Genomic DNA, 27,611 nt, shown 5'->3' with positions numbered 1-27,611 from the left:
CAAGCATTGCCACACTCAAGGAGTGCTAGCACTTCCGTAGGCAGGTGCCTGCCTGTCCCTGTCTTCACACACCTGATAGCCAGACCCACAGCCCTGGCCCATCACACGTGCCACCACCCAGCTGCACCTTGCTCGATCCTTGATACCCACCCCCCCCACTCCCACCCCCCCCCACACATATGCATACACACTTGTGTTCTGTCTGCCCTCTGTTCCCTGTACCATCCTAGCCTTCCTCTTCTCAGCATCTAGAGACCTTTTTCCTGAGCTTTGTTCAGTACAGTAGGCGCCAGTTCACTGTTCTTACAGGTGTGGCCCCCAGTATCCCCACGAGGGCCCTTGCCACAGACTCCTTTCACTCAGTGAGTTAGCTTTCGGGGCTGCTGCTGGCTCCTTACTCCTGTGTCCCTAGAGCCAACCCTAGCAGCAGCATGTAGTGATGAATGAGTGAATCAGGGTGAGTGGGTGGGAGAAGTGATGGTGGGGTAAGGCACCCTCAGGTAAGGGTGAACTTGATAACTGTTTGGAGAAGAGAAGAATAAATGCTGTTTTTGTTTATGCAGGTCTTAAAATTTTGGTAACAGAAAGCAAATGTGCAGAGAGCAATGGAAACAAGTCAGAAGCTGCTGTCTGATCCCAGCGGTGCCCACAGTCTATGCACATGCGATTTTGTTGAAATCTTCTGTTTATCTTGATATCTCACATTGCTAATTTAGTAGAATAACACCTGGGGAGATAGTTCCTAAGGACTTTGACTTGCAGAAGGCCGCGATCCTCTTCATACTCGGGCCTGTGACCCGCTGAGCGTAGCCTGGTGCTATGGGCCTTTTTGCTCCCCTCAAGTCCTGAACTACACAGTCCTGAGGACTGAGAGGCAGCCAAGCACCTTTTGCAGCTCACCTCAGGGCTCGTAAGCCTAGTGGTCCTGTTTCCTACTCTCACCCAGTGCTGCCCACGGTAGCTCCTGAGTGAGGGAGGCAGAGATTTCTGAGGCTTCCCTTTTTCAACCTTGGGCTTTGAGGTAGGCTCAGGGCCACAGTGGAAGTCACTGGCAGCTTGTTATCTTACATTGGTTAGGAGGTGTCCTTGACTTAGAAGCCTTCAGCGTCCCTTTGAAATACTTTATATCTCTAACCTGGGACACTCACCTGTGGTGACCAGTTGGAAGTGCGAGAGCTATCTCAACCCTATGCATCACAGACAGACTCTAGCAATTGAGCCTCTCAAATATTGTCTGTTCTATCAATATGTATTTAGACACGTTAATCTGAATTAGAGAGCCGATTGTACCTAATGGCTCCCCTGGGATGCCATGTCAGAAAAACACAAACAAAACCAAAAACTATAAGGAGTATGCTGAACATGCAGAGTAAGTAAAATATTCTTGTAAAATTAGTGTTAATTGAGCTTGGTATCTTTGAACTTTTAGTTTTTGATTCTTTAAAAAACAGTTTTGTGATTTCTCAAAGATAGAGCTTAATAAAAGTTTTATTTGTAACATTGTCAAAGAGACATTTATACAAGACCCAGGTTTGAATTATCTTAGGGAAATAGGTCATGTGTGGGGTACATATGTACATATACACAATCATGTATGTGTTTAAAATATACATTAGTTGGCCTTTATTCACATGTTTCCTTCTCTCTGCCTCTGGAAATGGGGCACATTTTCTTCAGTTAAAAGCAGAAATAGAAGCGACGGTCTTGACCCATTTTACACCTGTTTATTTCAGGCTCTTACCACACACTTGCTCGTGGGCGCAGCAAGAAGAGGGACCCACAGAGCTGGAGCCATGAGGGCTGACACATTGGGAGGAAGCTGGCAGAGCACAGGGAGCGCCTCCCGTCCTGCCAGCTCCATATCTGCCTCAAGACAGTCCTGTTAGTGAGCTCACTGTGCTTTAAACCCTAAGTTCGCATGAACTGACTTACTAAGTGAGATAGAGTGAAATGACCTACTCTTGCTTCATCCAGTGACCGTGAGAGAGTGCAGCACCCACTTCCCTCTGGGGAGCGTCCTGCACCACTTGTCCCTTGCTTCCAGTGTTCCCACTATTCCCCTCAAACTTACTCATCCAGCAATGACCTGTTAAATGTGTTGATCACTGCCTCCCAAAAGAATGGAAGCTCCATGAGAGCAGGACCTGTGTGTTGTCTCTGTCTCCAGCACATAGGGTAGCACCTGCCATATCAATAAATGCTGTTCAGTGAACTAGTGCATCACTAGTGTTGAGTCCTTTCTCAGTCTTTTCCTTTAACTTGCTGTTTATGTACTGTATACCTTTGAAAATGATAATATAAATAGGACGTTTCGTTTTGCAGCGAGTTTAGGTATCTACAGGAAGCCAAGCTGGTGGGATTATGAGTTGCAGAGCCACTTTGTGTTGTGGTGTTCATGCCTCCTGAGTAGCAGCATACAGATAGGGGGTGCGAGTCACTTCGCTGCATGTTGTCCCACCGGGCACACACCCTCACATATCTAGTGATCCAAGTGCTGGCTTGCAGCCCAGTCGAGGTGCTGTCTAGAGTGAGCAGGCATTTACCAGGACACGTGGAGCTGGAGGTAACATTTTCACCATCAGCGGACCACACTTAGCTACCTCATGAGAATTTAGGCATAGTGCTCTCAGAACTGGCCTAGTCTATGGGGTAGGTGCACTCTGTGGTGTTCACATGTTGCCCAGAGCACCCACAGGCAAACGCTAAGCATGAGTGGTCGTATGTAGAGAATGACAACAGCAGGCCTGACCGTGAAGCCTTCACTGCGCATCTTTACCCTTGGTGTATTACCAGAGGTCACGATACTGATACTACTCCTGCAAACCTTGAGTTTTTGTTTTGGAACAAAGACCCAAGGAGACAGTTATCTGTGATTTGGGCCATTGTCTCAAGGTGAGTTTGTAGCATCGGCTTGTGATGAATAGTCTGCAGAAATAAAACTACTCTAGGCGTAGTGTGTTGTATGTGTCAGGTTTTGTTCATTTCATTGTAAACTTTGCTTATTACACACAGGAGTCAACTAAAACCATGACAAAGAGCTAATTAAACCTGAGTTTCTTCACTTGGGAAGTATCCAATAGCTCTGCTCAAACCAGACTCAGTTATTTTGAAGTAAATAAAGGCCAGACGTTTCCGTGTCATTCAGCAAGCCAAGAAACCGAAGCCTTTGGTAGTGTGATGCTGTCTGCGCTAGACAAGTCACTGGGAATGTAACCTTTTCCTCCATGGAAGTGTAAGAAGTGTGAATTTTGAGGTGAGAATATAATTTCAGAAAGTGCCTCATGGGGCGGTGCTCACAGACCCCTGCTCAGAGTTGTGTGCGTGAATAAACCCTGGTGGAGGGTACAGAAAGATGTAAGGAAAATTCTTGGTTGCAGTCAAGAAGTGCAAGGTTGAACTTTTCACTAAAACAGAATTTTAGAGCCTCTAGGGGGATGTTGTATTTAAATGAGGTAACTTGTTTAGAACATCAACCCAGGACATAGTGAACACAGCTCCATACTCTTTATTCTGAGAGGGCTTGAAGTACCACCCCCCCTCCTTAAAAGAATCATGTTTCAATCCTGCTTAATAAAGTACACTATAATTTTGTTACAGTTAATGTCTCCTTTTTAATTCACCAAACAATGACTTCTCAAATTAAGAAACCAACTTGTCTTTCTTGGTTGCTTCTCCTGTTATCTGTGAAAGAAGCTGGGAGAGGTGGACCAGGGTCCAGAGCTCATGGCCAAGCATGGGAGAGCAGGTCTTCACGCTGGCTTTTATTTTGAAATGTTTTTTCATCAATCTGAAGAGCTGATTGACTTACTGTTGTTTCTATATGCTTTGGTGTGTGTGTGTGTGTGTGTGTGTGTGTGTGTGTGTGTGTGTGTACACCTTTAAGTTTTGTGGGGTTCATTGAGACTTAACATTGTTGTTTAAAATTACATACTTGACACTTCATCCATTCAAAATCTAGTTTTCTTTCTTCGTTTTTTAAATTTTATTTATTTTTTAAAATCAAGGCAGGGTTTCTCTGTGTAGCCTTGGCTGTCCTTGCCTCTTTTTGTAGACCATGCTGGCCTCACTGTGATACGCCTGCCTCTGCCTCCCTGAGTGCTGGGACTGAAGGTGTGCGCCACTGCTCCTGGCTAAAGGAGGGCTTGTCTGTCTGTCTGTCTTTCTTTCTTTTTCTTTTTTTCTTTCTTTTTGGTTGTTGTTTTGTTTTGGGGGTCAAAATCTAGTTCTCATTCAGTGTTCCTGTAGTTTAAATTACATATCATAAGCTTCTAAAGAGCTATTGCATGAGTTAGTGCCCTCTGCTGGTACACAGAGGGCATCAGGCAGAGAGGAACTCTGACCCAAGAGCCTTGTGCTGGCTCTTTAAAGAGGCGCCACCTTAACATTTGGTTAACTTTTGTCAGCTTTTCCTTGTGATTTTGAAGTCCTCTTGGTTGATGACTTAACAGCCACTTGAATTTGTCTTTTTTTTTTTGTGTCTCATGCCTGCCAGTTACAACACTAAGCCTCGGCCATGGGGTTGAGTTAGCAACAACCTCATTTAAGTTGAAAATGATGCTCTGCATGCGGTACTTTTCAGATGAACTTGCTGTAAGAGAGAAGAATATGCGGCATTCAGGTTTTCCGGGAGGAACTATGGAGCAATTGTAGATGCATTCTTTACTCTGAAGAAGAGGTGTTGCTGTGGGTTCTTGAATTAAGGAAAAGTACTTCCTGCTTGCTTAGGATGGTTTCCAGGCACTGCTTGGGCCACATGTGGCGAGTTGGTCTTGATGGCCTTGTTTGCCCCTCTGATGTTCTTTGGAGCTAGCTTTCCACTGAAGTAGCCTGGCCAGATTCTATTACTCTGGATTTTGGCATCAGGCAGAGCAGACACCAAATCTGTCTCCACCTCTACATAGCCAAAGGGCCTAGGGATGTGGCTCTGCCTTGTGTGGGTCTGTAGATAGGGAGGAAGACTAGCTAGCCTGTGTCTCAAACCCCCTAAGAGAATGGATGGCTTGGAGGATGAAGCGAAGAGATAAACTCAAGAGCCAAACAGGTCAGCCTTTCTGGATGGCTGCTAAGAACATGTTTCCTTCATTTAACAGCAAGCCCTGCCTTTGGTACTTAAAAGACAAAAAACAACCCAAACAAACACCACCACCACCACCAACAACAAAAATTCCCTTATTTTGGGTTAACTTCATATTTAACAAAGTTACAAAGATGACACTGAGTTTACACATATTGGTAAGCCTATCATACTGTTGAGTTTTCTTGGTAATGTTTTTATAATTGCTGCACATGGATCAAAGTTGGTTAAGGAGTACATTTAGCATTTTCCTAAAGATTGAAATGTTTGCCTTCAGTACCTAAGTTCCACTGTAGGTAGACCTGACACTTGTCCCCAAATCACCTTCTGTTTTGACCTCATTCTATGTCTCTGGCTATTTGATGTTAGAAATACTTTTGTGATTTTCCAGCGTCTTGATGCCTAAGTAATTCCCCTGTTTGTACAGTTACTGATATGTGCAGCCTATGTCACCGTCTTTCATCTGAAATTTCAAATCTCTTAGCTGCTTCTCATACACTTGATTTCAAGGCTATATAGAAGTATGTTGGCTATCAAAATGAGCAAATGATCCCCAAATGCTCCTTTTAAAAATTTTTTTCTGGTTTTGTTTTGTTTTCTGAGACACGGTTTCTCTGTGTAGCCTTGGCTGTCCTCGACTCACTTTATAGACCAGGCTGGCCCCGATCTCACAGTGATCCGCCTGCCTCTGCCTCCCGAGTGCTGGGATTACAGGTGTGCGCCACCACACCTGGCTCTCAGATGTTTGTTTGGAAAGGTAAAAACTCTGATTTTAACCCCTCTTACTGTACATTTTAGCCTACAGTCGGCTACATAGTTTTAGTACATTTATGGAAATACTTGGAAGCTCCTTGTGGTTCATGTACTTCAGCTTAAGGAGGTGACCAGACTCTTGTCACTTGGCTCCTTCATGCTGAGGATGAGAAGGGAGAACTTTGCCCCCTTTTCATGAGCCAGATGCAGTATGAGGGTCAAGGGTTGCCCTGGTTGAGGGCCAGAGTAAGAGCACAGATGCTGGTCCCAATCATTCTGCAAGCAGCCCAACACCTGCGCATGGCTTCTGCAGCATTCACTTTTCAAAGGGCTGTTGTCCCCTTTACATTGAAGAGACTCTTGGTGACCTTAGGCTGTGTATGTGTAATAATTCTTTGATGCCTAATAGACAATTCTGATACTCTAGATCTTCATCAGTTGTTCTGAACTTGAGGTTGTTAGGCTTGAATTAGCAACCCCCACCACCCTGTGTCTTCAGAAGAAACCAGGGCTCAGGCAGCACCGGTTCCCCTTTACTTGGAGCAGTGATGGTGGTGTTGACTCAGTTGGCACCATCCTGGGCTATGGGGTAACTGAGGCTACTTCTGTGAGTCTGTAGCTCCTCCGATCTGGGTACACGCTGTGCTGCAGATAAACCTTGGCAGTAGAGATATGTGCAACATAGTTTTTATAAGTGCAACAGAACTCTTTGAAAGAGAAAAGTGATAAGATATGAGCCAGTTCTTGAGAAGCTTGCAGAACATCTTATGAAAACATTGGGATGCAGACAGAAATAGCAGAGCATCTCAAGGGGAAAGGTTTGCATGTGTGACAAAGCATGTATGCTTTAGGTAAATTATAATACCCTACCCATTGCTGTCCTGTGAAAATTAAGCATTGTTGTCACATTTCCTTGCTCTTCTGGTGTTCATTTCTAAGAACATTCCAGCTCAGAGTAATCCCCTGTATTGGTTGTGGTAATAACAGACACTAGGCTGTTAAGTATCAATTAATCACTTTGGTGAGTTTGGCATGGGGCAGCTGTTGCTTTCCTGTTCTGCCCTCATGAGATTTAGCTCCAGCTGGTTCATGGTTCCTGTATAACTGAGAAAGTCTTTAATTTCTGATTCTCCAGCCTTCACATCCGAGTGCTACCTTGTTTGTTTATTTTGAGGTAGTGTCTTACTATGTGTCCCTGGCTGGCCTAGAATGTACCAGGTAGATCAAGCCTTGAATTCAAGAGATCGTCCTGCCTCTGCCTCCAGAGTGCACCATGAAGACCTGTTTTTCTTTCTAGTCAATAGTGAAGGTGGCTCTACAGAGAAGAATGGATGAACAGAGATAAGTTTGATCCTTTGAAAGCCTAACAGCCTCATTAAAGCTGGGGAAAAAACAAAACCATCCTCAGTGTTTGTTGTCTGTTGTAGTCTGGCACCCATGAAGTTCTGGAGAGCTGTCCGGCATGGATCCCTAGTAGCTGGCCTTAGAGTGTCTGTTGTGTGTTGTGTAGGCCTTGTTGGTTTGCTTGTCCTCTTTGCTGTAGCGCTTTTTAGGAAGTTATAAAACAGGACAGTTGGGCTGGAATCAAGAGTGGATAAACTTTGAACTCTGTAATCCTGTCAACAGGGACAAGCTCAGGTTGGCAGAATCCAAGATGAAGATGTTACTGTCACGTACATTCCTGGGGGCAGTTACAGTGAATGGCCGCAGTGCTTGGGAACTTTTGTGTATCGAGCTTTCCTATCTCCCATTTTAGATACTTAAATGTTCCTTTCTCTTGTGTTGGACTCTGTAGCCTACTTACTGAGCCACTGGAAGAGTGGTTACGATTTCAGTGTGTATAAAAATCCAAACCATCAGACCTACTCTCCCACTTACGAAGGACCTAGTTACCCAAATAGTGGAAGCACAGGTTTTTCTCAGCCGCAGATGGTGCTTGCATGCATTTCTGTCCCCTTCTGACCATGAAGATACTGGGCAATGAACAGAACCCCTAGTTGGAACTGAAGAACTGAGCGGCCAGGTACCTGTGGCTGACAGCGGGGTACACAGCTGGGCAGATTGGTTGTGTGAAGGTGGTAGAACGTAGGCTTGAGCCTGCCTTTTCGGTGCCTGTGTGACCGCTTTGCACTGGTGGAGGCCTTAAAAGTAGGTTTTGTATTTAGTTCAGTTTTGAGAACCAGCCATTCACTGCAAGCTAAGCTGCTGGGAAGTTTGTTTTAAAGATGCAAGCACCCTCTATTTCAGCGAACCCAGTAAAAATAGCATGGAATAAAATTTAATTATGCTGTACTGAATATTTCATGTGGAATTAAGGGGCAAAAGCTGCCTTTAAAAAGCATTAGGTTTGGGAGGAAAGAAAATCTTTGTAGGTTCTTTAGAAGATGCTATAATTAAAAGATTTGCTCAAATGCCCCCACCCCCACCCCTTTGAAGAGTTTAAAGAAATCCATCCATCTTTTCCTAAATTGATTCTTTCTCCAATGTCATTGCTGTCCCACAGTCAGTATGCTGCCATGGCGCTGATTCAATGGCTGCTTTCTGTCAAATGTAAAATAGTTTGTTTTTTTAATCCTCTGATTTAGACATTTAATAGAAAGCAAATGTTTGGCTTGCTCTGGTTTCTGCTGAACCTGTATTTAAACCCACAAACAGTTTGAATAAAGTGAAGGCACCACTGGACTAGCTATTTTAAACATCTCAGGATGTAAGAATGCTAAATGGGGTTCCCTTTTAAAAATAGAAATGGCTGCTTGCATTTACATAATTACTGCTAACTAGCACAACATTTTAAACAGTGATAAAGTTGAGCTAGAGAAAGTACCTGCTTTTAAAAGCCTGGTGATAGGAAGTGGTTCTGTGAGCACGGCTGGTGGTGGAGGGCCTCAGAGCCAGGCTCTTCAGTAAGGAGGGGGTGGTGGGAGGAGGCGGGTGACTCAGGCAGGTCCTGCTATGCTGGGAGCAGGTGCTCCTGCCAAAACGTACCAGCCTTCTGTTTGGTAAAACTTAAGTCTGCCTCAGGGTTAAAAGCTGCTAAGGACTGAAATCAGTGTTGTTGAGAAGAGCATGCTGGGCCTGGGGCATCCCAGCACTGGGGAGACTGAGGCAGGGAGAGTAGGAATTAAAGCTAGCCTGAGCTAGATACCTTGTCTCATGGAACATGAGTAGCTTATACAAATTCACTAGTTAAAGTCAAAACTCTGGACAATCTTTGATTTCGTCTTTCCCCATCTGGCTGTCATTCCTTTTACCTCCTAACGTGGGTCAGAGTCTACGCTTTCGTTCTACCCCAGGCCTCCTCCTCTTACTCTGGACAGCTGCTCCCATTTTTACTTGGACTAACTGCCTCACGTTGCCCCTTGCGCAGCAGCCATCGTATCTGTCCAGGAGGGAGAGTAGTGGTTACATAGTTGGAGTCACTTTGGTCTGCCTTGTCATTCTCTTCTAGGCACTGAGGCTGCCCAAATCTGAAACACACTAGACATGGCTGTTAGGCATTCCTGTTTTGTCTACCTGGAAAGCTTTCCCATCAACCTGTTTCCATTTATGTGCTGGCTCCTTTGTACCAGGCAGGGCTCAGACTTGATAATGGCACTGTCAGTATGCAGTCTGCAGGATTCATGTGACAGGCTTTGTTTGTTTTTGATTTTTTGTTTCTTTGGTTTGTTTGTTTTGGCTTATTGAAGACAGCCCTGGCTGTCCTGGACTCACTTTGTAGACCAGGCTGGCTTCAAACTCACAGCAGTCTGCCTGGCTCTCCGTAGCATTTATTAGTTAAGAAATTTTCTTATTTTGGTTCTTGTCTCTTCCCCACTACATCAGCTCTCTCATCAGCTGTGTTCCCAGCAGTCACGTGCCTTGAGTGTACAGAGAGCAGTTGACCAAGTGGATATGGGAGAAGAGTTTGTGTGGGAGGAGACTGCCACCCGGGACAGCTAGCTTCTCACAGGGCATCATGAATCCTGCAGAGGACATGCTGTAGCCCACGTGGAAGCTCTACCCTCCAGATGGGATGGAGAGCCAGTGCCCTGGGTTCCTTTCCACAGTGTGAGCTTGCTAAGAGGTTGACTTCCTGGCTGGGTTCAGGGAGCTACCATGGCCTGTCTCTGCAGGAGGCCACTGCTGAGAAAGGCAGATGCCGCTCCCTGTGGCTTCTGTGACATCTGACAAGTGTGATGAGGACACTTTCCAGATTCAGCAGCGACTCTGTGGCCTGGAGACCAACTGGTTGAGATACAGGCAGTTGCAGAAGTCTAACCCTCAGCAGCAGCATTCAGCTTCTTAGTTCCCCTCCTGACAGCGCCAGAACGTGGAGAAAATACGCACAGCTGTTGACACTCGGAAAGGTGAGCGTGTTCACGTAGCTAGTGGGGCATTTTGTATACCTTAGGGAAGAAGAGAATTACATTTCCAACCTAGAGTCTAGGATATCCCCTGCCTCTCCAAGCTGTCTGTCGGAGCACTGACTCTGGTCTAGTTGGGAACTAGGTTGTGGGACTCAGGAGACCCGTCTGCTGAGCAAAAGTTCCCGTGGGACTTTCCATTCTTGCCACTATCTTCATGGTGTTTTGTAGTGGTTGGGTTATACAAATGGAAACAGTGACTTCTCTGTTAGTGTATAGTGAAATGGACTTTTTTTTTTTTTAAACTGGGACTCAGATTAAACCTTGCAGCAGGAGGACTTGGGTTGCTTTTGATGGGTTTATGAGACTAGGTTACCAAGAGTCTCTCCTGTTTGGCTAGAGCTTAATGCCATGGAAATACAGGTGCTGTAACTACCTGGCTATGTAACTGCCTAACTGGGAACCAGCTTGCATTTGGAGTGAATAAGGTGGGAACAAAGCAGCTGGCCTCTTCTAGACCACCATGGGTGCCATGTATGCCAGCCAAGGACGAGATGAAGCTCTTGGCTCCCATGAGAGCAGCAGCAGGTTGTTTCCCACGGCACTGAGTGGATACATTTATGATCAGCAGGGTATGAGAAGGAGAGCTGGGATCCACTGGTTTCCCAACTCCTAGTTTATAGTGAACCCTTCTTACTGGGAAAGCTGTCGCTGCATGCCACCAAGTCCTGTCACTTTGGACTGGACCTCTGGTTGATGGTGTTTGAAGTTAACAAGGTGGCTTAGTTCAACAGAAGGCTGCAACCATATTCCTGTCTGATAAATAGGAGTAATCGAGTCATCACTTCTGAACCCTCTGATCACTCTGAGGAGATGGGATTGGTGCTTTTGGATGTGCTGGTTGTGGTTGATGGCCCTTGAGTGTTGGCCATGGAAAATTCTCACTCACCATTAACCTGCTTTCCCAGTCTTAGAAGAGCCAGAATAATTACCTACCACAAAAGGCCCAGGTGTTGTCTAGCCTTTCTTTTCATGGCTAAGATGCTTGCAAGGATTTCTGGATAACTACAAGTCTGTAATTTCTCTCACCTGTGAAGGGTCACGTTTAGTTAGAGGTGTCTAAAACCAGGACTCTGACATTGTTACCTTGAGGGCAGACACCAGAGGCTCAGCTCATGAACAGTGCTCACACTTGGGTTTTGGTGCCATGGTTGGCCAATCATTTCCTAAAATTGTTTGAGGAGATTAGATATTTGATAAACTTACTGTGTGCCCTGGTTGTGAGAACTAGTCACCACGTTCGTTCATCAGGAGCATCTGTTGCCCATTCTCGTGACTTACTGGTAACACATTGTCTTCCACGTAGCACACGGGGTGACGGGTGCTGGGGTCGGTTTAGGATTGACATGTGAGTTGGCCACTGAAGGTGGTACAGATGGCTTTCCAGGGGCTGTTCAGGAAAAACACTGGGAAGGGTTTTCCTGAGCTACATCTTAGTGGGGTTGCTCTTGTTTGCATAGGCTTAGCTTGGCTGACTTAACTAACTTGATTTCTCGAAGTACCTATGGCCTTTTGGCATGTAGACCTCCCAGGAGGCCCTTGGTTAAAATGAAGACACGAAGTCTTGTTCAACATGCCGTTTTTTAAACATAGAAATGGATGGTGTCAACCCAGCACCAAAGCACCCTGACTGACCTCTTCCTCTGTGTCTCCAGGCTTGTGCAGAAACTGAGGTATGCCTCTAGGGTCTGAGGTGGGGAGCTTTGCTGCCCATGGTGGCTGGGCACCATTATGGGCATGTACCCAGCCTGTTTATTCACTGTGGACGTATGTGGATGATGAATAGTTGCCAAGGCCCCATGATAGCTGAGAGGCACACTCCAGCCAGTGTGTGCTGGGCTGTAGGGTTTCCTGATAGATGGTGCCTATTCTGGGAAGCAGCTTATTGTCTCACGTGAACAGGCCTTCTAAAATAAATGACTGCTTTCTTAATGTTTTGAGTCATTTTCCTCAGCACATGTTTTGTTGCCGTGGTTTGAAAGCTTGCCAAATATATGCTTTTGCACAACTCCCTGCAGGGCTGGGTCCGCAATCAGCGCAAACAGTGATTTAAGGTTGAGCATAATTGGGAACTCAGCAATCACTTGCCTCAAGTTTGATCGAATGGCAGTGGAGTGCTGGAGACTTCGTCTTCTGTTAAAAGTTATATACATACAAGACAAGCGTTTGAGATGAGCACTACTGCCTCATAGTGAAGAAGCCAGTGTCTAAGGCATCGGGCGAAAACATGACCATGGTAAATAGGGACAGCTTCTGTGACGGAGGAACAAGTCCTCGTAAGATGCCACTACAGATGCAACAGAAGACCATAGTCCAATCATGAAATGCAGGGTAGACAGAAACAACCATGTGGCAGAAATACACTTTTTTGGGGGAGGGTTATTTATTTTTATTTTTATTTTATTTTATTAATTTATTCATATTACATCTCAACTGTTATCCTATCCCTTGTATCCTCCCACCCCTCCCTCCCTCCATTTTCCCCTTACTCCCCTCCCCTGTGACTGTGACTGAGGGGGACTTCCTCCCCCTGTATATGCTCATAGGGTATCAAGTCTCTTCTTGGTAACCTGCTGTCCTTCCTCTGAGTGCCACCAGGTCTCCTCATTCAGGGAACATGGCCAAATATGAGGCACCAGAGTTGGTGTGAAGGTCAGACCCCACTCTCCACTCAACCGTGGAGAATGTCCTGTCCATTGGCTAGAGGCAGAAATACACTTTAAACCCACGTTTCATCTCGTGATCTGTCGTCTTGTTTCTCTGTATGTCAGTAATGGTACCAGAAACTTGGTGAATTTGGTCTCTTGCTAGATTGGGGCGGAGCGGGGAGGGGAGTGTCTCTTCTTTTTTCCATTTCAGACACTGCAATTGGTTGTTCAGATGTCGGTAACTGTGCTGGTGGGGAAATGCTGTTAGCAGCTCCCTGTTTGGAGCTCTTGAGAGGATGAAGTGGAGAGCTCTACAGAGTTGGGTGTGAGCCCTAAGTCTCTACTAGGCTGAGGCCCTGTAACTGTAAATGCAGAGGAATGCTGGCATACTGGGGTGGAGAGGCTCCCGCTCCTTGTTGCTGACAATACACTGTGCCTGCAGCCAACCACTTAGCTGTGTGATGCGCAGGTTCCCATCGGCCCCACAAAAGAGGACGTCTCCTGGCAGAGCAGCAGAAGATCTGAAGTCTGCATGTTGTCACTGGATGTGATCAGAATGAGCTTTCTTTAAGTTGTGTTGGTTTTTGTTTGTTTTTATGACAGGGTTTTGTGCTCCCCTTTAATCCCAGCACTGGGAGGCAGAGACAGGCAGATCTCTGTGAGTTTGAGGCCAACCTGGTCTACAAAGCAAGTCTAGAACAGCCAAGGCTATACAGAGAAACCCTGTCTTGAGAAACAAACAAACAAAGCAAAACAAAAAAGACAGGGTTTCTCTGTAGACCAGGCTGGCCTCAAACCTACAGAGATCCACCTGCCTCTGCCTCCCAAGTGCTGGGGTTAAAGGTGTGCACCACCACTTTTAGCTATTCTATACACTTGCTAATTGTTGAAAACAACCTATTGTTTGGAGTTTCAGACAGTTAACACATCTCCGAAATTTAATCTTAATTTGCAAAAACCGTAATGATGAAAAACTATGTTTTTCTCCAGACTAAACTAGTTTCTCCAGACAAAGCAAAAATATTTCCTATGTGAATATTTGAATTTGACAGGATATATATGAACAACTGAGATAAAGATTTGAGATCAGTATCACTTATAGTAGCATCCCACACATCAAATACTTTAAAGAAAATGTGTATGGCCATGGCCTCTACACTGGAAACTACCTCTGAGAGAACTTCACTATCCAAGTAAGAGAAGAGAGACATTGGCAAATGGATAGGTACTGTCATGGTTCCTGTCTTCCTCACATTGCTTATGAATTCAGTGCCATTCTCATCAAAATCTAGCTGGCTGCTTATGAAATTTATATGGAAATGCAGAGGACTTAGGAAAACAAGTCAATTTTGAGAGTAAGCAAGAAAATTGCACTTACCAGGTTTCTAGACTTTTTATACAGCTCTAGCAATCAAGACAGTGGTATTGTAGGAGGGTGGACATGGAGATCAATGGGACAAAATTGAGAGTCCAGAAATAGGCTTGGTCAATTGATCTCTGACAAAGGTGCAAAGGCAGTTCAATGGAGGGAGCCTCCAACAAATTGTAATCAGAGACACCCATGCAAAGAGATGGAAGCCTGCTCTTCACCCTGGGCTGTCCTGTTACTCAAGGCAAGTGTAGGCACAGTTTATGTTATAGGATAGTGAAACGTGAAAACAAGCCAAAACAAAACCTTGTGTGGCTTGGTACAATCTATAGGAAGTGACTGTCGGACTTCACAGAAATGAAAAGGTCTGTTCTTGGCAAGAGAGGGTCATGGAAATCCAGGGCACAGCTGGCAGAGCTGAGCAGAGGAGCATTTCACGGGACTGCATGTGTAATACCGAAACAACTGTTAGGCCTCGATGATAATATGAAGACCCAATGTGAAAGCAGACAAGAGAGCAGTGAAGTACATGAAAGGTGGCCGTCAGTCAGCCACCAGAAGTTAAGGGCCACAGTGAGACGCCAGTACACACTGTCTTCTTCTACCCAGTACTTGCGGACTCCGGCCGCTGCCAAGTGCTGGTGAAGATTTAGAGCACCCGAAACTCAGCTTGCTAGTGAGATTGAATGCCTGAGGCTGCACCTTGAAATAAGCCTGGTTTGCTTTTGTTTTGTTTTAAAATAAGTCTACGCTTTAAGACAATCTAATAAAGCAGCGTGTATTATATGACCCAGCAGTCCCTCTTCAAGGCACTTACCTAAGGATGAGATGCTATGTTGATACAAATGTCTTTATGAATATTTTCTGTCTGTCTGCTCATCCAGATCCCAAACCAGCCCAAATGTCACTCAACGGGACACTGAATAGACAGTGATGAAAAGGAGTAACATAACATGGATGGCTCTCAGATAGCTTACGTTTAGAAAAGAGAAACTGGAACCCGAAGGCTTTTGATGTGACATCTGGAAAGGTGGCAGGCCACTGAGGGCTGGGGTGGAGTTCCCAGCTGCAAAGGCATGGGCACTGTGGCATGATAGAAGGCTGCTGCTCTTGGCTGTGGCCAGGGTACGTGTTTGTGTTTTTTGAGTGTATAGCCATGAATGGTTGGAATAGGAGTTACACAAGGAGGTTCTCAAATAGTGAGGGGAAGGTGGGAAGGTGTGCTGCACAGCCCTCATCGGGGTTCAGTTAACATCGTACAGTGGGTGTCTGCAGTGACAGGCTGCTGCCAGGTGCTGCTGAGGTGAGCAAAGGGTGCATCCTGTGGATTAAGTATGGCCTCAGGCCTGTAGAGATAGATGCTAAAAAGCTATGAGCACTACTGCTTACTGCTTTTCTCAGAGTTCTGTTCGCAGAACTCATCAGGTAGGTCACGGCCACCTGTAACTCTTAATTCCAGAGTATCCAGTGCCACTTTCTGTCCTCCACAACCATCTGTACACTTGGTACACACAAATACACATACATAAAAATGAAAAAATTAAAAGTGTTATAGTCTCTCTGAGGTTTTATATTATTTCCCCCCTGAAATTAAATGTCTATACTGTGGCCCAGCAATTCCTGTATTATTTACCTTAAATAAATATGAAAGCTCCCTCAAAGGACATGGGCAATAATGTTTATATTGAAACCACAAACTGGGACCAACTTGTATCTGTCAGCTGGCAAAACATGTAGTGGAGCATGGTAGAGCTGCTGACACCTGCAGAGACGAGACTCAAAAATGAGAAGTGCCTGCTCAGTGAGCACAGCTAGGATACAGAAGCCGAGGAGACCTGCCGGTGGAGACCACACGGAGGGAGGGAGGTGACTAGAAAGAGACAGCTTCCTGAGGTATAGGATGCTCTGAAGTCCGTCTGACTGTAACCACGGTCGTGACCAGTGTCAGGTCTGTGCCGGTTGCTGTGTGTGAGTTACGCCTCATACATCAATAGCTAACATTTATGTACATTTGAATCCCACGTTCGCATAGCCATCTACTTTCTTGTTCACGGTTGGGTGAGTCTTTCACACCCTAGTTTCTGGGTGGTGCACATTGTTGGTCTCACCCTGTGTTCTGCTGAGGCAGGAGTAAACTGGTCAGCTGCTGACTGGGTCAGCTCTGGGGCGTTAAGGACCTGCCTGTGTTTGCAGTAGAACCCCAGTATTAGCAAGAACTGGGGTGGGGGCTTCCATGTGCACAGCCATAGAGCAGGCCTGGAAAGCAAAGGCAGCTGTAGCTCAAATGCACATTGGGAAGGAGGGGTGTGGACAGTGGCCTGGCCTTCTTTAAGCCCCACTGGTGTTTAGTCTGCTCACACTGTAGCTGCTCTTGGTTTCACGTAAAATTTCACCTCCTTCCTCATCCTTTCCCTAGCCATAAAAGAAAAGTGTCTGCCTTCCTGCTCCATTGAATACAACTTCCTTTGGGGAGCCACTGAGATTCTTTTTCTTTTTTCTTTCCTGGACAGGGTTTTTTTTTTTTTTTTTTTTTTTTAATACCTGGCAAGCTGGCCTCATAGTCACTTTCTCTACCTCAGCTGCAAGAGCTGTGTTTGCAGGTGTGTGTCACTGTGCCTGGCTCTGCTGGAAGCTCTCAGTTACTAAACCATGGTCCAGTTTCTGTCTCTGTCTTCAGCGTTTGTCTGTAGCGTTTGCTGAGATTCGCTGTCCTTTTCTTTGAAGGAATCTGTGTCCTGCCCCTTTAGGGTATCATAGCTGCCCGTCTGGCCAGTCATCCCTCTTGGCCTTCTCCCCAGGTTGCCCTCTCTCGTGGTGTAGCGCATTTCCACTTACCTGTGCATGCCACGCACCTGTCTGCTCTTAGCCTTACTACCCTTTGTTTGTATTTCACAGTACAATTTCAAGGCCAAAGCCACCAGCCCCACGCTAAGGGTTTGGTGTCCTTGCTAGCACCAAGTGCTCTTTAGGGCAGGTGAATGGGGATGTGCTTTCCCAGGGAACCCTGCCCCTGTCCTGCTCCATCCTTGCTAGACCTGAGTAAGGAAGTACAGGGAACCCTTGCTGTGCCATCTCCATCCCCTGGCAGTGAATGACTCCATAGGGATGGCACCTGTGTCTTCTGGGGCCAGACTGCCTCCTACCTGCTAATGTGGTTGCTGCTGGTGCCTTTGTTTCCCCACTGGGTTGAAACCTCACACAAATGCCCCCAAGGGTTGTGTCCTTTCCTTGGCCAGTCCATAGGAGTGCCTGGGCTCTGGTCACAGGAGTCCAAAAGGCCTGTCTGCAATTGTGAGCTTCTGCGTTACCCAGAATATGCTCTGGTGAGCTAGGGAGGGCCACTGCTTGGTGTGCAGGCTTTCTGCTTGAGGTGGGAGGAGGAGGGTCTGCCTTCCTTTCAGGTCCCAGTCACCCTGCCAAAGAGGTTTCCCAGGACGGTCTTCTCTGCAAACAGGGGAAGGAGAGAAATAGGAACAGTGCCCTGTTAAGGGACTCTGGGAGACAGAACCACCGGCCTCCTAAAAAGGGAGTCTTCCATGCTCTGTGCCTTGGCTGAGCCTGAGCTACTGATGCCAGTTGGAGGGGCAGCCATGACTTGAGGCATATCTGCCCTCTGTTCTCTCGTAGGGCAGTTGGCAGCAGCCCTTCCTTCAACCTTAAGTAGCTAGGGAAGGGTGGTATTTTAGATGGTTCTACTCTATTGCCATAGCAAGTGAGGGTGGTGGGAGGCATGCCAGGGGACCTTGGCAATGGGAGCCATGGAGCTGGCCACTCTTAATTGATGCCTTTAATACTTACTGTTTATGCAGCAGAAGGCAAAGTGAGATTGTTTCAGAGGCAGAGCAGAGCGGCGTGAGTTGGGAAGTTGGCTCTGAAGTGCATGCTTCCCTTCCCTGCTCTGTGGCTGTTACTTCAATGTATTTTTTATTTAATTTTCCCTCCCCCTCACTTTTGAGTGCCGCAGTCTTCTCCCTGAAGGGAGTGAGAGAGGAAGGTGCTAAATGAAATATTCTCGTGCAGTTATTATTTGCCTGGGGCCAGTTTGAGTTTCTTGAGTAAATCAAAATATGCATTTTAGCTAAGTTTAAAAGCTTGCTTCCTGAGCCCCATGGGCAGCAGAGGAGGAATGGTGTTGACCAGCCAACGAGGTGCAAGCTGCTGTGGCAAATCTTGACACCTTGTGAAGCCTTACCTCTCTCTTGAGGAACCCCGGGGCGTGAAGAGGAAACTGTCCACCTTCCAGGTAGCGTCTGCCTGCAAACATTTTTGTTGTGTTTTGTCTGTTCTAATTTTTTTCAATCTGTTTGCTTTTTTAAAATCTGGTGTGTGGTTTCCACCATGCCCTTGAGTTGGGGAAACACTGAGAGTTATAGGGCATTGTGGAGCCAGGCAGCAGTGTCAACACTTGCTATCTGCTGAGTCGCCAGACATCTGGGCTCTGGGATGGATGGTGGGATGCAGTCCCTGACCTTAGGGAACTCTACTGTAAGGAGACAGGACAGATGAAATTGCAGCCTCAGCAGCTGCCCTCTCCAGTGACCCTCTTCTACCCCACAGCCGCCCACATTTCTGGCAGGGGTGAGGGTGAGTTGTTGCAGTTTGATGCAGGCGTGCTTCCGAGAGAGGTGTGCTGTGGGTTGGTTTAAAATGACGGCAGCTCAGGAGCTCTGAGCATGGTCAGATCACATCCAGCACTGTGACCTTCAGTGAGCCAAGGCATCTGACAGGACTGCATGTGACTCTTGCCTGTCAGTGAGTTTGTTCCCCTGGGCTGCTTCTCCCTTCCTGGAGAGATATGGGTTTGAGGGGGGGGGGCTGTCTTCATGAGGTAGGCAGCAAGCTAGCCCACCTGGGGAGTAAAGTGCCCCCACCCTGGGCATGGGAGGGGTGCCTTCAGTCACAGCAGAACTGTTCACAGACCTTAGCGGCCCTTCCTGGGAGCCAGTGTGGTCCTCAAGCCTCTTGTGCCTTTCTGGGCTCGCAGAGATCTGGCTTGTGGCCTCCCCTGCCTCATGTCTTTCCTTCTTTTCCTTGCTCCCTGGATCATAGTGGCTGCTTGCTTTCCTTGGATTCCCAGCAGTTGTCATGTTGATGTCTGTTCCTTCTAGAGACCCTCACCCCAGCTCTACATAGGCCTCTGCTTTCCTGTCTTCCTTTCCAAACACATCCTGCTCTGCCTCCCGAATTTTCTTGGAGGCACTTCCTGCAGTCAGATCTTAACCCTGTAGCATACAAGGTGGCCCCTGCCTGTATCTTTGCCCCTGTAGGAATGCTGAGGCTCCTCCTACTAGCCTGTAGCCCTGCAACACGGACCTGTTGGCCATATGCAGGTTGGTGCTCAAGGTACACAGGCAGCCAGCTAGGGCTCACCTCACTCTCACTCCCCAGCCTTAGTGCTGTTCAAATGACAAGCCTGATTTCCCCAGAAAAGGGTTTCATGTCACAAGCTTCTGGTTTGATGTACAGCCCTCCTTCATTTTATAGTTTTGGGGTAGAGAACTGAGAAGATGGACACTTTTAAAAATATTACTTGGGCATAGTGGTACACAACTTTAATCCCAGCACTAGGGAGGCAGAGGCAGGTGGATCTCCGTGAGTTCAAGGCCAGCCTGGTCTACAAAGAGTCCAGGACAGTCAGGGCTCTGTGTAACAGAGAAACCCAGTCTCAAAAAAAACTAAACCAAACCAAAACATTACTCTGGTTCACCTTGGGCAGAGCTTCAATGTGGGATATGACCTCCAACCTAGAGCAGGTTCAGACAGCTGGGCATTGTGGGTATTGCTGCCCCCTCTTCCTGCTGCTCTGGGGCAGTTGCTTGGGCTCAGATGTGGACTTTTTTCACCAGAAGTTCCTATTGGCAGGTGAGTTCAGTCTTAACTTGGGCCAGATTCTGATGCCTTCAGAACCGCACGAACATTGAGGACCCATTACTGGAGCTGCACGTTCCATTTAAATTTAATGAAAGGCATCAAGCCCATGAGCAACGCAGTGAAGTACACTGATAACACAAGCACCCTGGCCATCTCACATCCGCTCCTTTCTTTGCTCTACAACGGAGGCGGGTGCAATGAAATAACCTCACTTTGCCACCGTCTCAGGAAAAGCAAGGACTTCCTGGCCTCTGGGAGATGACTGCTCTGGTCATCTGAAGTGGTTGGTGTGGGCTGGACAGTTTTAGGGACTTTTAATAATTTAGATGAGAGGGCAAAGTGGCCTATGCTCTGTAGTATTTAGAAAAGTTAAATTTGAATTAATTCAGAACATTCATGAAAGCTGGTCTGTCTTCTTACCCAAGTGTACTTGAAAACAAAAATCTATGGAGTGTCTAAGCAAAACCATCTCAGAAGTGCATGGGCTGCCAGGTCCTGGGACTTGCACTGGAAACAGGTGTAATCTGGGAAATTCCGTCTTGGGCTGGAGGGTCTGGGGATTCTCCAGCAGGGTACAGTTCCATGATACAGGTCTCTACCCTGAGAGGGGCACTGGGGAAGACCCAGGCAGACAGACACCAAGCAGGGCAGAGTCCTACTGGCAAGATGTGGAGCAGCCTTGCGAGGAGTGGATGTCCCAAGGAGCTGCCCTTGTGTCTGTGGTCTCTGCATGTAACCTTTTGTTTTCTAGGGCCGGACTCACAGACTCAGGGCCTGGCAAGTGCTACCACTGAGCCAGAGCCCCAAAGCTGCCTGCCAATTTATAGTGTGACTCTTCAAAAAAAAAATATTTATTATTATGTATACAGTGTTCTGTCTGCATGTATACCTGCAGGAGGGCATTAGATTACATTATAGATGGTTGTGAGCCACCATGTGGTTGCTGGGACTTGAACTCAGGACCTTTGGAAGAGCAGGTGGTGGTTTTAACCACTAAGCCATCTCTCCAGCCTCTGTAGTGTGACTCTTAACTGGAACCCTTGAGGACAGGAAGTACAGGAGTGGGTCCAGTACAAGGAGGCCCTAGTCCACTCACCCATAGCCTAAGGCTGCTTGTGTGACCTAGCAATAGCTGTGTCAGGAAGGCTTCTGTAAAACACTCTGCATGAACTTACTTTCCGGGGGAGTGGGAATGGGATAGACGTCCACTCCCTAGAACACTAACCTAAGGGCAAGGGAAGTTTCCTTCTAGAGTCCGCTTCATCTGGTCAGCCTGTACCAACTCCAGGGCAGCCTACACTGTTCAGGTCCCTGTTCCTGGAGGTCAGCTGGTCTGCCAGTGCTCTTTTAGCCTTTACAGCCCTCCTGAAGTTTAGGCGGGGTTTCCTGTTGGGCTCTGGTGATTGCACAGTGATCCAAGGGGCTTGTTAGTCTACCTTCTGCCAGGCCATAATTAGAGCTCATGTTTCAGGTGAGTCCAGTGCCGCTCCGGACTTTCTGTATGTACCAGATGGGTAGAAGAGAAAAGCCCTCGCCTGAAAACCAGTACAGCTGCACAGTAACTGTTTCAGCAGGGCTGCGGAGGCTGTGATAAGCAATGGCAACCCTACTAGCCTAGCCTGTTAGTATTCCCTCCTGGGGTTGGGGGAGGCCATGAAGCTCAGGAGAGCTGCTCTCTACCTCCCCCATTATTCAAGAAGTCAGCCACAGACTGGCTGGGGCTTAGCAGTGGTGGCGCAGCTTCCAAGATGTCCAGGGGACTTCCTGGTGGCGGAGATGCCTCTCAGGCTCTTACTGTTCGTGTTCCTGGGTAATCCCACCTGTATTTGAACAGGACCCTTGAGGCCTGGTGCCCTCTCTCCCCAAGCTTAGACGTCCCTGCTTATGCCAGGGCTTCTTTGGGGTGCAGTCACCCAGGAGGGTCTCTTTAGCAAGGCGAGGATGGAACTTTGTGGGGTTAACTCGCTGCACTGACATTTCTGCTAGCCTGAAGCCCCTAAGACAAGGCCGAGCGAAGGTGTCGTCTTTGTTTTTGGCTGGGGATGCTAGTCTTGCTCTGGATGGAGCACAGGGAGTCCTGTGGAAGAGTTGGGGACTCGAGGGGCCTGGAAGGGTTGGGAGCTCCATAAGGAAACCAACAGAGCCAACAAATCCGGGTGGCGCATGGGGCTGCTGCAGACCGATGCGCCAAGGACCATGCATGGTAAGGACCTAGACCCTCAGATGTAGTAGATAGGCAGCACAGTCTCTTTATGGGTCCCATAATATGGGGAGTAGGGGCTACCACTGACATGGACTCTGGCCCCCACACGTTGATCACTTCCCCCCTGGTGGGGCAGCCTTACCAGGCCACAGCAGAAGAGGATGCAGGCAGTTCTGATGAGAGTTGATAAGCTGAGGTCAGATGTTAGGGGGGAGGGTTCCCCTTTCTGAGGACTAGGGGAGGGAGGGAGAGGGTATGAGGGTGGGACTGGGAAGCGATGAAGGAGGAGGCTACAATTGGGATGTAAAGTGAGCAAATTTAAAAAAATAAAAGAAAATGCTGACAGTACTTTATGTGCCCTTGAACTACCAGCGATTGTCCTCTGTGCCTTGAATCTTAGTGTTGAGGGAGATCACTGTGTGCTAGGAGCCCAGCTTGTGTCATGTCTGTTTATAGAGCACAGTCAATAGGGTCAGGAAGCTGTGCTGAATATTTAATGAGAAAATACTTTAAAGACTGAAGGGTGTGTCCCTGTCACCTAACAGGTCTGAATGTGGGAATTGTGTTGGCTGGGCCTGGCCCCTACACCCCAGAACCACAGCGCTGGGCTCCAGCCCCTCAGAACCTTCTGCTGAAAATGCTTTGCTCAGAACCACTCAACAGTGAGGAAATTGAAGTGGCAGGTGAGGCGTGGACCTGCAGGGGAGCACATGTCCCCACTGCTGTCCTCCAGCTTGTCATCCTAAATTGCAGTGCATCTGCTAATGAGGAGACAAGGTGTTACCTTCCATTTGGAGCAGCCGCATTAATTACACCCTCTCAGACATCCCTTGTGCCTACCACTCCTGGCCAGCTTCCTGGGCTTTAAATTAATAGACCAAGTTAGAGGGAATTGGGGAGGGTGTCCCTGGAGGGCTGCTGCCCTCTGCTCCTTGGACAGACAGGGAAGAGGACTCAGGCTTAGAACCAGGGCCAGTGTGGATAAACTACAGGCTGGCTCTCAGGCCGTGCCTGGAGGATGTCTGGGGTCCAGGAAGCCACTCCTGTGAAGGAGGCCATTTGAGCTGAGAGACATTGCCTGTCATTGCCTCTGACTGAGTTAGGCCCTGTGGGGGAGGAGGCTTCTTTCAGTCCACTGGTAATTGTCACGAGCCCCTCTGTGCTGTAGGCTTTCTGTGTAAGTTATCTCTCAAGATGGGTAAAGCAGTGCGGGGAATGGGAGTGCTGTGGCCTGGGCAGAGCTGGCACCATACAGGAAACCCATGGCCACCATGTTTGCTGAGCTCATCTGAAAAATGGGAATGTTGGTAGCTTCCTCCCTCACCACCTGCAGGGCAGCTTTGAAGCACAGATTAACAATTTAAGTCACTTGCATTGGGTGACCTTGAAGGTCTGTAGGCTGCGGCTCTGTGTCTGACATCAAGCACATTCCCGGCCCACGATTTGTGCACAATCAATATTTGTTAAGCAAACGAGTGTGTAGACAGTGGTCTACAAAAGTGATAGCCAAGGGTGCGCCCGTTGTCTTCGGAATCCTGCGTTCTATGCCCTCTGCTTCCCATGGGGTAGAGATGGAGGTAGGCCTTCAAGGTTAGATTTTAGGGTTCCCTAACTGGCAGGTCCCATAACTGCTACTTGCCTAGAGGTGAGCTCAGTTGAAGAACCCTAAAAAGGCCTTTTATTCTCCTCCAGCTCAGCTTTTTAGACTCAGATTAGAGTAGCAGGTTCACTGGTCCCTCCCTAGGAATGCTTGCATGCTGGAGCGCATTGGCTTGAGCAGCCATAACCCTGAAGGTCACGTCCTGTCTGACTGGCTGCTGCAGATTGCTTAAAAGGCCAGCAAGGGAGCTTTAGCAGCATCCTCCCTTTGTTTCAGAATGAGATATTATCCCCAAGAAGTCAAGTGTGAAAATGTGTGTTGTGTTGCTAATGGGACACTATGACACAGCAACGTCCGGGTTCTCGCAGCTCTATTCTCTCTTTACATCAAGAGCCCCCGACACTAACCTTGGTGTTGCTGGTGCCACAGACAAGTTTGGTCATTTGCATTTGGTGACTGTCCAGTGGACAGTGTCCAAAGAAACTTTGTTCCTTTGTGGGTATAGGGGTGGTATTTTGGATGGCATTCTTGGTGACTTGTTCTTGGACTGGTACCTACCAGTTCCCTTAGGCACAGCTCCCAATAGAAGACTTTGCCTCCATTTGTAGGGATCTGCTGTCACAGCCAGCCAGGGCCAAGCTCAGGATGGGAGTCAGGCACATTGCCAGTCTCTGTGCCTGTCCCTGAGCCCTACAGCTGGCACCCAAAGAAGTGATCCTGTGACCAGTTAGAGGAAGAGAAGCTTAGGTCCAGGCTGTGAGGCCTGGTCACAGGCACCAGGCGGTACACCTCAGAGGCAGGGTGTGACCCAGCCCCCAGCCCTGGTCCTTGGCCACAGGTTTCATCCTTGCTTCTGGCCTTGACTGGTTGACATGGCTATGTTTCAGTTCCCCTTTCTCTAAAAGGAAGGAAGTGCTGTGCAGTCCTACTCTGTATGTGTGGCTGGCTTTTCTCTTGGGCTCCGAACCAGGCCAGCTGCCATGCTTGGATGTGTGGGGAGGTTGACTAGCAGTTCACCTGATTGCTCTGACTCAGTATGGATGTCCACATGCCCTGACTGTCCTTGGGCTGCTCAGAAAACTGCTGGGAGGTGCAGCACAGAGCACTGTTGAGAGGTGCAGTGCAGCACAGGGCACTGCTGAGAGGTGCAGTGCAGCACAGGGCACTGCTGGGAGGTGCAGTGCAGCACAGGGCACTGCTGGGAGGTGCAGTGCAGCACAGGGCACTGCTGAGAGGTGCAGTGCAGCACAGGGCACTGCTGGGAGGTGCAGTGCAGCACAGGGCACTGCTGGGAGGTGCAGTGCTGCAGCCTCCCGGATTGGCCTTTGGTGGTCAGCACCATGGTCAGCACCCAAGTGAATTACTGTGCCCTAAAACCATTATTAGGCTTTGTTTTGTTTGTTTTTTTTTTTTTTTTGAAGATTAATGCCTTCATTTCATATGCTTACTGTATAAATGTATATACATGTATATTTAACTTTTTTATTGATTCTTTGTAAGTTTCACATTTCATTCATCTCCTCATCCCCTCATATCTATCCTTCACCCTTTCAACCTGCCCCCCAAAATAAAACACACTTACCCCAAACCCAAAACAAAACACCCCCCCAAACAAAGCATAGAAAACATCTCACCGTGGAAGCTGTAGTGTGTCACAGTGTGTCCCACAGTGTATCCCTCTGTCCACACATCATCTTTTGCAAATGTTCATTGCAACAAGTCATTGGTCTGGTTCAAGGTGCAGACAAGGGAGAGCCAGTGCAGTGACAAGCTCAGATACCACCCCGATCCAGGCCCAGATGCAGGCTCTGAGTTGGTCCACCCCAAACTCCTTATCATCTGTCAACAACTGGGATGCATGAAGGAGCCAATCCTACTGTTCCAAAGCTGCAGAATCTCTGTGTCACCGGACAACAACAGGATAACCAAAAGGAAGCCCAGTGAGGATTCAATATTGATGGTGTCACATGATTAGGCTTTGATTGGGTGGAGGACTCCTGAGTTTCCAGTGCTGTCCTGTGAGCTCTGTCCGTGCTCTCCTGTTCTCAGGCTCCAAAACAAGCTGTTGACAAGCTCTGGCTCTGCTTTAGGCAGTCACTTCCTCTGAGTTTCCAGCCCAAACTCCCCCTTGAAGGCCCAGGATTCCAGACTCCTCCTTTCCTTGTTTTCCTGTCACTTTGTGAATGGGCATTTCCCTTTGACCTCTCCACTGCCCCCCGCCAGGCTCTGTGCTAAGTGGTGAGGGGAGTTGAGCTGAAGGCGCTTGGGAGGAGAGGCTCCACAGGAGAAGTGGCGTGGACATGGGTCTTAAGACAGAGTGGGATACTTAAGCTGGGGCATCGGGAAGGTACATATAAATGCAGGTAAAGGAGCTGTCCTTTTGGTCTGGAGTATCTTAGTGTCCTGATGGCAGATCCCAGCTGCACGAAGGCCACGTTGCTCCTCACAGCATCTCACGGTGCTTGGAGATCCTGGCATAATGACCAGTCATTTGTGGGATCCATGTATCGACTTCATCCACAAGAGTGTAGGTTTCAGAAGGTGATGCTGCTCTCTGACTTCATTCCTGTTCTCTGGTGCTTGAGTAATGCCCAAGGTTTTCATCTGGTGAGTGTGAACTTGAGGCCAAACACATTCTTACTTACATACATACATACATACACACACACATACATACATACACACACACATACATACATACACACATACATACACACACATACATACATACATACATACATACACACATACATACATACACACATACATACATACACACACACACACATACATACATACATACACACACACACATACATACATACATACACACATACATACATACATACATACACACACATACATACACACACATACATACATACATACATACACACACACACACACACACACATACATACATACATACATGCAACTCTAGCTACCGGCAGTGCCATGGCCGTTATGTGGCCTTTGACCAGTAGGAGGCAGCATGGAGCACCATTGGCATGGACAAGCCTCCTCTAGGGCACACACTCAGGGATGTCAGGCTTCTTCTGCACGCTGCTGGCCAGACACAGGCTTGTGCTGTCTCTGAGCCCAGGCCTGGATTCAAGGTCTGAGGAGATGGAGGCCTCACACTAGGCAGGAGCTGTAGTGAGCCACTGCAGCTGCCTCACTTTGGGGCATGCTCTGCCACTTTCTCTCCCCTCCAGAAACACATTCTTTTTTTACCATCTCACCTGCTTTTTAATCTTAATTTGTGTGCCTACTGTAGCCCCAATGAAGACATACTGGGCTGCCTGCAGAGAGCACCCTGGCTGAATTCTAATTCCATGCAGCTCACAGGCAGGCTTTTGGCCACAGCTGCATCAAGAATAAGCAGAGAGGAGCCTGTCTGGCTCTGCAACGTGTCAGGAAGCCTCACCTTGCCTGCCTCTCATTGCCTTGGGCGTACTTAAGACTTCTGATTTATTTTTTAATTTCATTATTTTTGGAAAAAGGAAAAGCTGCTTCAATAGACGCTTTAAAGTTAGGACTCTGGGTTTCTCTTTTGTCAGGTGACCAGGGGTGCCTGAGTTTTAAAAAAATAATATATTACATTTTTAGAGACTAGATTTTTTTTCCCACTCCCTTCACTTTAAGAATGTAAGCATCACCCTTGGGAAAGTTCAGTCAAGAAACGTAGTG

The 27,611-nt window shown here is 47.6% G+C and overlaps 1 protein-coding gene and 1 long non-coding RNA gene across 24 annotated transcripts in view; one reads left to right on the top strand and one right to left on the bottom strand.

Annotated features, from left to right (window-relative positions):
- CAMTA1 (calmodulin binding transcription activator 1) overlaps positions 1 to 27,611 on the top strand; it is an 838,283-nt gene that overhangs the window by 81,895 nt on the left and 728,777 nt on the right. For 8 of the 23 annotated variants that reach the window (XR_014779735.1, XR_014779736.1, XR_014779737.1 and 5 more), the window contains one exon: positions 1,734 to 2,218. The exons of 13 other annotated variants lie outside the window; for them this stretch is intronic. The gene's annotated coding sequence lies outside the window, so the exon portion shown is untranslated. 2 more of the 23 variants (XR_014779743.1, XR_014779744.1) reach the window with 1 other exon arrangement.
- Positions 1 to 27,611, bottom strand: part of LOC311598994 — a 268,288-nt gene that overhangs the window by 45,998 nt on the left and 194,679 nt on the right. The window lies entirely within an intron of this gene.

The sequence above is a fragment of the Acomys minous genome, assembly GCF_964271855.1.
Source record: "Acomys minous genome assembly, chromosome: 6".
In the NCBI taxonomy this organism is placed as follows: Eukaryota; Metazoa; Chordata; class Mammalia; order Rodentia; family Muridae; genus Acomys; species Acomys minous.
The sequence above is the reverse complement of the archived record's forward strand: the minus strand, read 5'-3'. Positions and strand labels throughout refer to the sequence as shown.